We start from the raw sequence: 12,892 nt of genomic DNA, 5'->3' as shown, positions 1-12,892 counted from the left end.
ATGATTCCTCCATAGATTAACAGTAAACATGATGGGTCACTACATTGAACTCATTGCATTTCTTTGAAAGGAACATAGGACGGTCCTTACCCACCTGGGGAGCCATCCCAGTATGAGAAAGGTTGAGAACCAGGAGTGTAGTAAATACACTGAGGTTATACAAATACCAGAGAAAAAGGATTAAAAAGGTTTAACAGAAACAGTGACAGACTTTTAATTGTAGTGGCACTAGCATGTGTGACCTTGTCCCTTCTAAGCTGCAGTCATGCAGATCTCCCAGCTAAGATGAGTAGCATCTCATACCCTACTGCAATCAACAAATTTCAGTTATGTTCTTGTATCTATGGGAAACAACATCACATATGGAGTAGGGGAGCTGTCAGTATCTGGGATCATTATGGTAAGAGCAGCCCCATGTATGGCCTGCCCCATTGGATGGAAGGGTGGCTGTTGACAGCCTGCCCCTGAAAGAAGCTTAGGAGCCACCATTTTCATGATTCAGGTTTCAGAGTAGCAGCCGTGTTAGTCTGTATTCACAAAAAAGAAAAGGAGTACTTGTGGCACCCAAGACATTATGACAGACCTCCTCCATGCCCCAACCTTGATGGAAATCAGCCCACATGTATAAATCCTCTATATTAAAATGAGAGCAACATATAACATCCAAATGGGTTGAGATACAAATAAGGCATGTAATCTTCTCTCTAGTCAGCATCAAATAAATGCCTGTTCCTTATCAGCTGAAAAGTTGCTGTTATCATAGGCCCATACCTGAAATAATCATGTGGAACCTGACCTAAACCCCTACTAGAGTAGAATTCAGGACTTGTGTAAGAGATAACAATTGGCAAGTATGAGAGCATACACTTTTGTTATGAGTTACCTAAAGAGCTGCTACAATATTTCAACAGGTGCAACTGTGTGCTGCTAACAGCAGTACCTTTAGTTTTATATGAGAGCAAAACCTTTCTTGTTCAGTCATGATCATAATGCTAGTTCTCCTGCAACACAGCAAAATCAGCTATTTGAAAGCTAAGGATTATTTATTATGTATATTTTGCTGAACAAATTTGCAAAACAATAAGGTCATTTCTAATTTCAATATCACTTCATATTGTCACAGAAGAGCTATCATTTTGTCAATCATTTTTCAGGCTCAGAAAAAGAAGAAACGTGTTCATTTTGTATATATTCTTTTAAATGTAAGAAATCTAGAGTGGAAGGCTTTAAAAGATTTACATGTGAGCTGCCTAGTATAAGGTCGTCCAATTTCTATTATTTGATATAAATAGTTTTTGCTTTCCCCTGGGGTTGTTCTTTTCTCTACTTGGCTTCACCTCTTCTGAGGTCAGTGATGTATTGTGCTGATGTCTGTATGATAAAGAAGGTCACCTATGGCCGTTCTGGGAAACAGTTAGCTGAGTTCTGTCTCTGAATCATACTATGGAAATACAGCTATCTGGCAAATACATTTTACTCAGATTCCTTCCCATTGACCTCAGTGAGAGGTATGACCAAGTATGAATGCAGTAAATATTTCAGAATTTGGCCCATTGCTCTCATTGAGAGCATTACCTGCATCAGAAAAGAGAAAAGAGCTGGCCCTTGCATAGCTAGTGACCTGCTTTACCAGACACTACTGTGCCTTGAAAATTTTCTGTGTGCTATTTTTTTCAGTTCCTCATGATGTCCTGTGGGAACAACTGGTGAACAGAGAAAAAAAAAACCACTATGCTGACCTTAACCCCTTAGATACCAAGCACAGCACCAACTCAATAAATGGCTCAGCACCTCAATAAATCAGAGTTGCACGGTTGTAACTGAATAGAGGTTGTCTCATAATTTTCATGGTATAGGGCAATGTGTCAGGGCTGTGTCATGGGTGGCCTGTGGGCACAGGCTGAGCTGCTCTGTATCTGGGCCGAAGAGTTGAAGATCAGTCTGGAACCAGGCCAGCTCAAAAACCTCAGCGTTAGAGTGTGGTATTAAATTCAGAGCCTGTGGCAAGATTTGGGGCCAGGCCAGGCCAGGCTGGGTCTTTCACCAGGATCTGCAGTGGTCCTAAGCCAAAGACAGTAAACATTGATCAGTGTTGGGAGCTGGGCCAAGGTTGAGAGCCCAGAGTCTGGGATCCAGGCAAGGGAAGTTTTAGGATAAAAGTATACCAGAGCTCTGCATCACTCAGATAACTCCCAGAAATGGCTTCCTGGTTTATATGGAGAGTGACAGCCAATCAGTGAATCACAAAGAGCTGTCATTCATGCGCCTTAGGGCGGGACTTCCTGAAAGACTTAGCCTCACAGTACTTCTCAGTGGCAACCGCCACCCCCAGAACCCTAATGGCAATGAGGAAGTGGTGCTTGCCACAGTCTCTGGTTCTAGGCCCAACACCCTTTCCCTGGCAACCCCTCTTTTTCAGGCTAGAACAGTCCAGACTTGTCTGGATGAGCCTTGTGAAACTCTCTCACTAGGTCAGAGGCGTGGACATAGGAGGCAGGTTCCCAAGTGCACTCTTTGGATCTGTATCCTTCCCAATGTACAAAATAGTATAGTCATCCTCAGGTGCATTTAGAATTAAGGATGATGTGCACCACATATTCTTCATGATCTTAGACTTTGACCCTCGGGGCGGAGGCATGGTTCAGCCAGGGAAGGGGTCCTCAGCATAGGATTTTAGGAGGAACATGTGGAACATGGGATCTATCTTGAGGGATTGGAGAAGCTTTGAAAGCAACAGGGTTGACTTGCTGGCATATCCAGAAAGATCCCAGGAACTGGTGGTCCAGCTTGCAGGAGGATCTACTGAACAGCAGATGCTTCAAAGCAAGCCAGACCTTCTGGCCTACAGAGAGGGCCAGGGCCTTCCAGCACCACAGGTCAGCATACTGCTTGTAAGCTCTCTACGCATTCTCTGAGTGGTCCTCCTGGATATGATTTCTTGGCAGCAGCTGGGTTCAGCAATGCTGCTGATAGTGCCAGATGGAATCAGGGGTGGAACTCATAATTTGTGAAGAAAGCTCTGTCCTGTCAAGGTATGGTCTGCATTATTGTAGGAAAACTCAGCAAGTATTTGTACCAGTTATCTTGGTGATAGTTAGTGAAGTATCTGAGGTGCTGTTCCAGTACCTGATTCACCCTATCAGCCTGCCCATCTGTTTGGAGATGGTAAGCAGTGGAGGTAGAAGTGCGGATTTCCAGTAGCCACCAGAAGCACAAGGTGAATTGGGGGTCTTGATCTGAGACAATGTAGTCCAGGAACCTGTGAAGATGAATAATATGTCTTATCAAGAGTTGGCCAATAACCTCAGCAGAGGGTAGACAGCTGCAGGGGATGAAGTGGGCCATTTTTGTCAAGTGGTCCACAACCATCAAGACTAGTCAGAGAGTTCCACAATGAAGTCTAGTGAAATTAGTGTCCAGGGCTTTGTGGGTGTTTTTAGGGGTACCAAAGTACTAAGGGGCTTGGTTCGAGGTATGCTAGTGTGAGCACAGAGCTTGGATGAGTCTACATAGGCTTAAATGTTGGCCCTTATGCAGGCCAGTAGAGAAAGCAGGAGGCTGTGAGGGAAGTCTTGTGATAATCAAAGTGTCCTGCCAGTGGGGTGTCATGACAAGGCATAGTACCTTGAGGTGAGGGCCCCCTGGAGGACATATATGCTCCCATTGAAATACATTACTCTCTCATGTTTGGAGCAGTAGATCTAGGTCCCTTTGTGCTTAGCAAGTGGTTCCCGGGTGAGGTGGTCCTCCTATAAAGCAGAAAGAACAAGGGAGATTAGATCTTGGTGAATTGCCAAATTGAGGAAATTACTGGGCTTACAATCATAGGACTGGAAGGGCCCTCAAGAGGTCATCTAGTCCAGTCCCCTGCACTCATGGAAGGACTAAGTATTACCTAGACCAGAGCTTCTCAAACTGTGGTCCGTGGACCATGAGCTGCATTCAGGTGGTCTGCGGATAGTTCCCTCTAAGGTGTGCATTGACCAGAGCGGCTGCACACAAGAAAATGAAGGGCCACCCACCAAATTAGTGGAACCGTGCAGGTGTGGCACCCTAATTAGGTGCCTGGACCCTGAAGAAGGCACACATGTAAGGTGAGGTGGTGGCCTTGGGGGAATAGAGGGTAGGTGGGAGGGAGCAGTGGGGTGAGAAGAGGGGGTGGGGGGAATTTGGGATGTGCAGGGCTGCGGTGGCCAGAGAAAGAGGCGACTTTCCCCAACTCCAGGGCTGCGGCTGCCAGGGAGAGATGGCCCTCCTTTCCAGCCTCAGCTCTATGGCTGCTGTGGTGGAGAAGAGACGCCCCCCCACTCCTGCCCAGCCCCAGCTCGGGGGCTGCCACAGTGGGTAAGAGAAGGTACATCCATTGCATTAGAAAGTTAACTACTGATATTAAAATATTAGTTGTATGCTTTTATTTGTAGAACAAAAAAAGATTATTAGTAGTAGTAGTAGTTTTTTTTAATATAGTGCTTTTATCCAAAGCTCTTAACAATAGTTAGCTAATGATACAAACAACATTTGGAAAGATCATTAAGTAGTCCGCTGAGATCCTCAGCAATTTTAAGTGGTCCACAAAAAAAAAAAGTATGAGAACATTGACCTAAACCATTCCTGACAGGAGTTTGTCTAACCTGCTCTTAAAAATCTTCAATGATTCCACGACCTCCCTAGGCAATTTATTTCAGTGCTTAACCACCCAGACAGTTAGGAAATTTTTCCTAATGTCCAACCTACACCTCCCTTGCTGAAATTTAAGCCCATTGCATCTTGTCCTATCCTCAGAGGCAAAGAACAATAATTTTTCTCCCTCCTCCTTGTAACAACCTTTTAAGTATTTGAAAACTGTTATGTCCCCGCTCAGTCTTCTCTTTTCCAGACTAAACAAACCCAATTTTTTTCAATATTCCCTCATAGATCATGTTTTCTAGACCTTTCATCATTTTTGTTGCTCTTTTCTGGACTTTCTCCAATTTATCTGCATCTTTCCTGAAATGTGAAACCCAGAACTGGACACAATACTCCAGTTGAGGCCTAATCAGCTACTAGGTTGGTTTGTTTGTTAATTTGTTCTTGACAAATCTATGCTGACTGTTACTTATCACTTTACCTTCTAGGTGTCTGCAAATTGATTGCTTAATTATTTGCTCCATTATCTTTCCGGGTACAGAAATTAAGCTCACTGGTCTGTAATTCCCTGGGTTGTCCTTATGCCCCTTTTTATAGATTGGCACTATATTTTCCCTTTTCCAGTCTTCTGGAATCTCTCCCATCTTCCCTGACTTTTCAAAGATAATTGCCAATGGCTCAGATATCTCCTCAGTCAGTTCCTTGAGTATTTTAGGATGTATTTCAACACACCCTCATGATTTGAAGACATCTAACTTGTCTAAGTAATTTTTAACTTGTTCTTTTCCTATTTTAGCCTCTGATCCTACCTCATTTTCACTGACATTCACTATGTTAGAAGTCCAATCACCACCGGCCTTCTTGGTTAAAACTGAAACAAAGAAGTCATTAAGCACCTCTACCATTTCCACATTTTCTGTTATTATTTCCCCCTGTCCCCCTCCATTGAGTCACAGGCCTACACCGTCCTTGGTCTTCCTTTTGCTTCTAATGTATTTGTAGAATGTTTTCTTGTTACCCTTTATGCCTCTAGCTAGTTTGATCTTGTTTTGTGCCTTGGCCTTTCTAATTTTGTTCCTACATACTCGTAGTATTTCTTTATAGTCATCCTTTGTAATTTGACTTAGTTTCTATTTTTTGTAGGACTCTTCATTTTTAGATCATTGAAGAGCTCCTGGTTAAGCCAGGATGGTCTCTTGCTATACTTCCTATCTTTCCTACACAGTGGGATAGTTTGCTCTTGTGGTCTTAATAATATCTCTTGGCAGGTTTTCAAACATTGTAGAGTTTGGGCTGCTTTTGCATCTATAAAATAGTCTGCAGCACTGGGGATGATCATGGCTGACTGTAGGGCAATCAACCTCCATCCCCCTAGGATGCCATAAACGTGGGGAAGCCTGTGGTATTTTGGTTGGGTTATTTTCAAAGGCAGAGGAACTAGCTTAGGGCTTGTTGCTCTGATGACACTCAGGCAGTACCCCTTACTCGGTCTGAGATGATTTCTTTCCCAATTTCAGTTTGGATGGACAGGAAGCAAGTGAATGTCACAACATTCTGCAGTAGAAACAGAGGTTAAATTAGTTACAGCATTCTTCTTCTTCCAGGGTCAGATGTTTGTGACCCAGGGCTTGGTTCCATGGTCCTGGGCACAGTGGGTGGGTATGGCAGCATTGAGCCATGGTTTGGTTTTTTTTGAGCCTTGTTCAGGGGGTGGGGTGCTCTGCCCAAGCTCACAGGGCAGCTGCCTCTCTTTGTGAGCACACAAGCTGCTCTCGAAGGATTTTCACTTCAGACATGAGTTATCTGGTGTGGTTCTGTAACTGAGCCAGCTGCTCATGCAGGGCCAGCACTTTGGCCATGGCCTGTGCTAACTGGGCCAGCAGCACAAGAGTCTTTATCTGCAAGTAGGCAGCTCATTCCTGGGGTTTGGGTCCCTTTGGAAATGAGATAAGAGATGGAGCTGTCCTTCCATTGTCTGTTGAGGGATTGGCAGAAGGGGCAGCCTGGGATGGTCTGCACAATCTGTCAAGGCCAGGTAGCGGGCAGCTGTGAGCATGGGGTGAGAGGCTCAGTATCTGGGCCAAAGAGTAGAAGTTCAGTCCGGGCCATGCCAAAACTACAAGGTCAGAGGTCCGGTAACAAAGAGTGAGAGGTTAGAATCTTGGTCAGACCATGCCAAGGTCTTGCACCAGGGTCAGCAATAGTCCAATGCTGAACACAGTGAACCAAGATCAGGTTTGGGAGCCACATCAGGGCCAAGGTCGAGAGCCGAAACTTCGGGATTCAGGCAAAGAAAGGTGAGGCAGGGCCTAGGTTAAAAGCACACCAGATGCCTGCATTGTTTAGACAACCCCCAGAAATGGTCTCCTGTTTCATATGAAGTGTCAGCCATTCAGGGAATCACGTAGGACAGTTGCTCATACCCCTTAGGGCACAACTTGTTGCAGGGCTTAGCCTCACAGTATTTCTTGGGGACAAATTTACAAGGGCCCCTGCTGGCAAGGAGGAAAGCTGGGTCTGCCTCAGTCTCTGGTACAATGTAACACATGAGGAAATGGAGACAGACAGGCTGTTGAGTGTAATAGGGAAGTTCTGCATAGAAATGGATATGGGATACTGCACAGAGTTACAATGTTAGACAGACATTTTCAAGAGAACCTAAGGAAGTTAGCTTCCGACCCAAACTTAATTTCAATGGGGTTCAGGCACCTATATCCTATATGCATTTTGGAAAATCTCATCCTTAAATGCTCAGAAGTCAGGAACTTCAGTTTCCAGACCAGTGTTATTTGCTGCAATTTGAGAGACAAGATGGGTTAGGTAATATCTTTTATTGGACCAACTTCTGTTGGTAAGAGAGGACAAGCTTTTGAGCTTACACAGAGCTCTTCTTCAGGTCTGGGAAAGGTACAGCTAAATGCAAGGATGGAACAGATAAGGAGTTAAATAAACTGGAAAGCTGCTCTCTTACCAAGGTTGGTGCAATAAAAAAAAATTAATACCTTGCCCACCTGGTCTCTCTAATAGCCGGGAATCAACATGGCTACAACAACACTTATTTGCTGCATTGCACATATAGCAGGGAGCTAAATTTTACTTTCAAGCACAGCAGAACCTCAGAGTTACAAACTCCTCAGGAACGTTCGTGCCTCTGAACAAAACATTATGGTGGTTCTTTCAAACGTTTACAACTGAACATTGAAATTGATATAGCTTTGAAACTTTACTATGAAGAAAAATGCTGCTTTTAACCATTTTAATTTAAATGAAACTGTTTCTTTACTTTGTCAAATCTTTTTTTTTTTTTTAGTAGATCACATTTAACACAGTACTATACTGTATTTGCTTTTGTTTTGGTCTCTGTTGCTGCCTGATTGCATACTTCTGGTTCCAAATGAGGCGTGTGGTTGACTGGTCAGTTCATAACTCTGGTGTTTGTAACTGAGGTTCTACTGTACACGTATACAGCTCCCATTGCAGTCAATCGAGTTGTGTGTGCATATCTGTGTATACAATTCAATTGTTTAACACCATAATTATTGCATTTATTCCACTGGAAACTGGCCTGCAGACTAATCCTCCTTAGGGCCTAGTTACTAGGAAAGTTCCAACTTGCAATGTAGTCATTTCGGTTCTGTGTGCACAAAACAAAGTACTGTCCTGATTGTAAAAGTGCTGAACACCTGCAGCTCCCATTGACTTCAATGGGATTTGTGACTGCTCAGCACTTCTGAAAATGAGACCTAATTTTACAACAGAAAAGGTCTTTTAACTTTATTATAACATGTGAACATTCTATGCAAACTGTAAAAATAATTATTTGGAACTGAGAGCATTCATGGAAATGTCAAACAAAAAAATTCAGAAACTTATGAGCATATAGAGACAGGCGGTTATAATGGAAGTCTTGCTACAGTATAGTGCAGTAAGAAAATAGAAATAAATTTTTTATTATTATTATTAAAACAAGTTATTATAGTTGTATAGTGATTACAAGGGTTAGCAGTAGTTAAGGCTCAGTTGACTTAATGTTGACACAGACTATTGACTTGGGGTTTTTTTTTCAAATAAGCAAAGATAGATTATTTTTTTACAGGCTTCAATATTCAAATCCATTTTTGTATAGCTCAAAACCAGCAGCTTCTGGTTTAAATGGTTCTGAGAAGGCATTCAGAATTGACTTCAAGTACAATCTTTGAATAAAACCACAGATAGGTTGTTTGTTTTTTCAAGCTAAAATTAGTCAGAGCCATCAATACAAATGGTCTGTATACTTGCAAGTATTTGTGGTGTCCTGCCCAGAGTGCCCACATGGTGCCAGATACTAACTTAAACTAGCAATTTGGAAGGATTTCAACATGTGCCTTCCTGATTTCCTTGTCTAGGGCTTTCTGAGTAATTAAAGATTGCCAGGTTGTTTATGAAGGCCAGCATTATATTAACTAGGTAGTATCAAAATGGAGCTTTAGAACCAGTGCAGGTTACATGTATTATATAACAGCGTTTTTAATAAAATAGAACAGAGTAGAAAAACCTAGCAACACCTTCCCCTTCAGATATTATCGACACCAATCAGTACTGCAATATATTACCAGTGGGCCCCATTCATGATGCTGAATGCCCTGTTTGGCTCATTTTTTTTGCACATACAAAACTGAAAGTAATTCAAAGCTGAGTTATTTGTTACATAATGGATAGGGCCCCACCAAATTCAGTCCATTTTGTTCAATTTCACGGTCATAGGATTTTAAAAATTGTAAATTTCATGATTTCAGATATTTAAATCTGAAAAATAACGGTGTTGTAATTGTAGGGATTGTGACTCAAAAAGGAGTTGGGGGGGTCGCAATGTTATTGGGGGGGAGGGGTTGCAGCACTGCTACCCTTAATTCTGTGCTGCTGCTGATGGTGGCACTACCTTCAGAGCTGGGCAGCTGGAGAATGGTGGCTGCTGGCATCGGGAGCCCAGTTCTGAAGGCAGAGCCACCACCAGCAGCAGCACAGAAGTAAGGAGGGCACGGTCTGGTATTGCCACCCTTACTTCTGCGCTGCTGCTGGCAGGGTGCTGCTTCAGAGCTGGGTCCCAGCTAGCAGCCACTGCTCTCCAGCCACCCAGCTCTGAAGGCAGCGCAGAAGTAAGGGTGGTAATACCGTGAATCCCCTAAAATAACCTTATGACCTTCCTGCAACTCTTTTGGGTCAGGACCCACAATTTGAGAAATGCTGGTCTCCCCTGTGAAATCATTATAGTATAAGGTAAAAAGTACACAAAAGACCAGATTTCATAGGGGGAGACCAGATTTATGGTCCATTATATGTTTTTCATGGCTGTGAATTTAGTAGGGCCCTAACAATGGATGATTGTAACCAGTGATTGTAACAGCCAACCACTGCAGAGTGTACAAAGCTGAAAGAGAAGCAGAAACTTCAGAGATACTAAACAGCGTTCTTATGATCACTGAAATAACACCAGTGTGTGAAAGAGGAGAGGTCTAGCTATGTGTGTAAGGATATGTACTATAGCTAAAACAAAGTGACAATATTCATGTGATTGTCTCTTAAAAACAGATACCCCAGAGTGTCACTGGCCTTGGCAGCCTTACACCTGTGGCACAGAACTTTCTCTTTCTTGCACATGTCTGATTTATCATGCACTGTGGAAACATATGTAGTGTTGTTCTCTTGACAGGTCAGAGACTGGATTGTGCCCTCAGCATATCATCATCACCCAAGCATGTCAAGTAGCACTCTAGCTGAAGGATATCGAAGTATAGCTTCCCTTGCATGCAATCCCAGCAGCAGCAACAAACTGTGTTGAAGTAGCTGTCCTAGATAATGCCACAAAAGCAAATTCTTCCCAGCTGTTTACATTTTTATCGCTTTTCAATCAAACACATAATAAATGATAGATAAGGGTTAACACTGTTAAAATGAGCAGCCCAAATAATGTTTCCCTGTGAATCCTTAGTTTAGCTCCACATTCATCGCACTGTGCACCCAGGTATTTACAGCATAATGGGTGCAAAACATAGCTGTCTAACCACACTGGCAATGCACAATAGTTAGGCACCCAACTCCAGTGACTTTCAATGGAAGTTGGGCACCAACCTCCCTTAACCACTTTGAAAATCTCAGCCCGACTCTACACTTATATATCATTTGGTAGTTTTCTATAGCATAGTGTACATTGTTTCATTTGCTATGACCTTGCACCACATTAATGATAATTATCATTAAGTTTAGACTGAGGGATCCACTAAGCCTACATATTTGGAAAGATAGGAAGGAAGACAGTGGTTAGATAGAAAGAAATGGATTCAGGCAGATGTTCTGTTTTATCATCAAAGAACTTGGTAGTCTTGTCTAGTCATTTCTAGTTTGTTCATACTCTGGATTTATAAATGGCCCTTTAAGGAGTAATCAGTCTCAGGGTGGATGGATGTAACACCAATTTGACCAACTGTATATGCATCTTGTTAAAAGTTTGTGGAGAAATGCTACTTCCAACATTCAAATTCCATCAAATGTAAATCAAAAGACAATGGCATCAGTCTGACCTCTTATGCAAGTCCACAGCTTGCAGTGAAACCAGAGCAGAAGCTGGAATCAGCCAGCAAGCAAGGGAGGAACATAGGCCCACATGCTGCTGCTGGTAAAACACATTCCAGAGTTTGGCATGTGGGTCCCACAGCTGTGACATACATATCACATGTGTTGCCAAAAAATACTGGCTTCAATTCTGCAGCAGAGAGAAAAGAAAATAGGGCAAGTACAATCAACAGTGCCAGCAAGAAGAGGAGACCATGCCAAATTACAATTGAAATAGATTCATGTGCCATGTTTTATAGTAATGTCACTTTACAGAAACACCAGCCTTGCATTTTGAAAACAAACTGCCTACAATACAAAATGTGCTATATGTACCATGAATTGGCTAGAACAGAAACCCAGATTACATGAATTTATTAAAAAAATCAGCTTCTGTTTGTGAGTCATTCATGAATAGAAAAGGGGCAAAATTCAGTCCATAAAGTGTGGCAACAAAGATGGATGTTTTCATGAAAACATCCTATTACAGGCTGGCAGTGTTTTTGTGAAACACCTTGTCCTGTCAGCAGGCATTGGGTCTGCTGGACAAGGTTAAAATGGATTTTTCTAACTCCCTGAATCAGGTGGCCTGTTAGCCCAGCTGGATATAAGGAAGTGGTTCTCTGAAGAGAGACTCTAGACCTGGAGTGTGGGCTGTGCAGTCCACAAGAAGAAATACTGGGAACAGCCAAGGCTGAGAAGTCTGGGGCTGGATTGTTTTATTTCATTTAAGTTCCTTTCATGAATAAAGCCAAACACCCAGAAAAGGGTAAGATTTGACACGTTTGGATTTCTATAATAATAAAAGATGTGTTTTTTATTCCATGCTAGGTAATTCCAGAAGAGAAAGGCAATTTGCACTTCAATGTATTTCCAGTTCCTAATACAGTGAATAATTTCCCATCGCCTCAGCCCTTTTATAATAGGAAAATTTTCCTACAAATTTTACAGAATGAGTTTACCTGTACAATATACTCTCTTCCACTCAGGGCCAATGCAAAAAGAGCCAACATAGCTATAGCATATGCTCAAAATCATGGCACAGGTCTCTAGAACTACATACATAAGAACATCCTTTATTTTAAATTATGTGAGCATCAAACTAAGTTATAATGACAGTTCCACCCTTGCAACAAGAGTCACTATTTTGCTAATCCTCTCTGGTCAAATAATACCAATTGTGACAAAATGGCCAATGTTGGTATGGTGGGTCCCACACTTTTCTTGGCAGGGGCTAAGATGCCACCACTTGCCCCTGCTCTTGTGGCCCAGGAAAGTGGTAGAGGAGGCAAGCAGGGGAGGGGTTTGGATTTACTGCACACTCTGAGCCCCAGCCCCACTCAACCCCTGCAGGTTTCTTACCCTCTTCCCCCTTGAGTACGGTTACCCTCAGTCCTTAAATGCTGGGCAGGGTCTCCCTTACTTTGGTTCTCTGGTCTTTTAAGTCTCAGCAACTCCCCCCCCCCCAAGCAGGGGGTTTTATTAGGTTCCTGACAGGGCCTTAATTGACTACAGGTGCTCCAATTAACCTGTAGCAACACCATGGATGGTGTTCCATGAAGGAGGAGTGCTGGGCAGAGACGGGCTCCATCTTACGAAGAGAGGGAAGAACATCTTTGCCAGCAGGCTGGCTAACCTAGTGAGGAGGGCTTTAAACTAGGTTCACCGGGGGAAGGAG

At 42.9% G+C, this 12,892-nt stretch overlaps 1 long non-coding RNA gene across 2 annotated transcripts; it reads right to left on the bottom strand.

Moving 5' to 3' along the window:
* Positions 1 to 571: 571 nt before the first annotated feature.
* Positions 572 to 12,685, bottom strand: LOC122457901. Of its 2 annotated transcripts, none has more exons than XR_006277621.1 (5): positions 12,577 to 12,685; positions 11,184 to 11,365; positions 5,436 to 5,497; positions 3,625 to 3,749; positions 572 to 3,259 (listed from the first exon to the last, which is right to left on the bottom strand). It is a non-coding gene; the product is annotated as an uncharacterized LOC122457901 (long non-coding RNA). The 2 variants fall into 2 exon arrangements; XR_006277622.1 differs by having other exon boundaries at positions 12,638 to 12,685.
* Between the last annotated feature and the right edge of the window lie 207 nt (positions 12,686 to 12,892).

The sequence above is a fragment of the Dermochelys coriacea genome, chromosome 1 (assembly GCF_009764565.3).
Source record: "Dermochelys coriacea isolate rDerCor1 chromosome 1, rDerCor1.pri.v4, whole genome shotgun sequence".
Taxonomy (NCBI): Eukaryota; Metazoa; Chordata; order Testudines; family Dermochelyidae; genus Dermochelys; species Dermochelys coriacea.
This window is presented reverse-complemented; position numbering and strand designations above follow the sequence as displayed.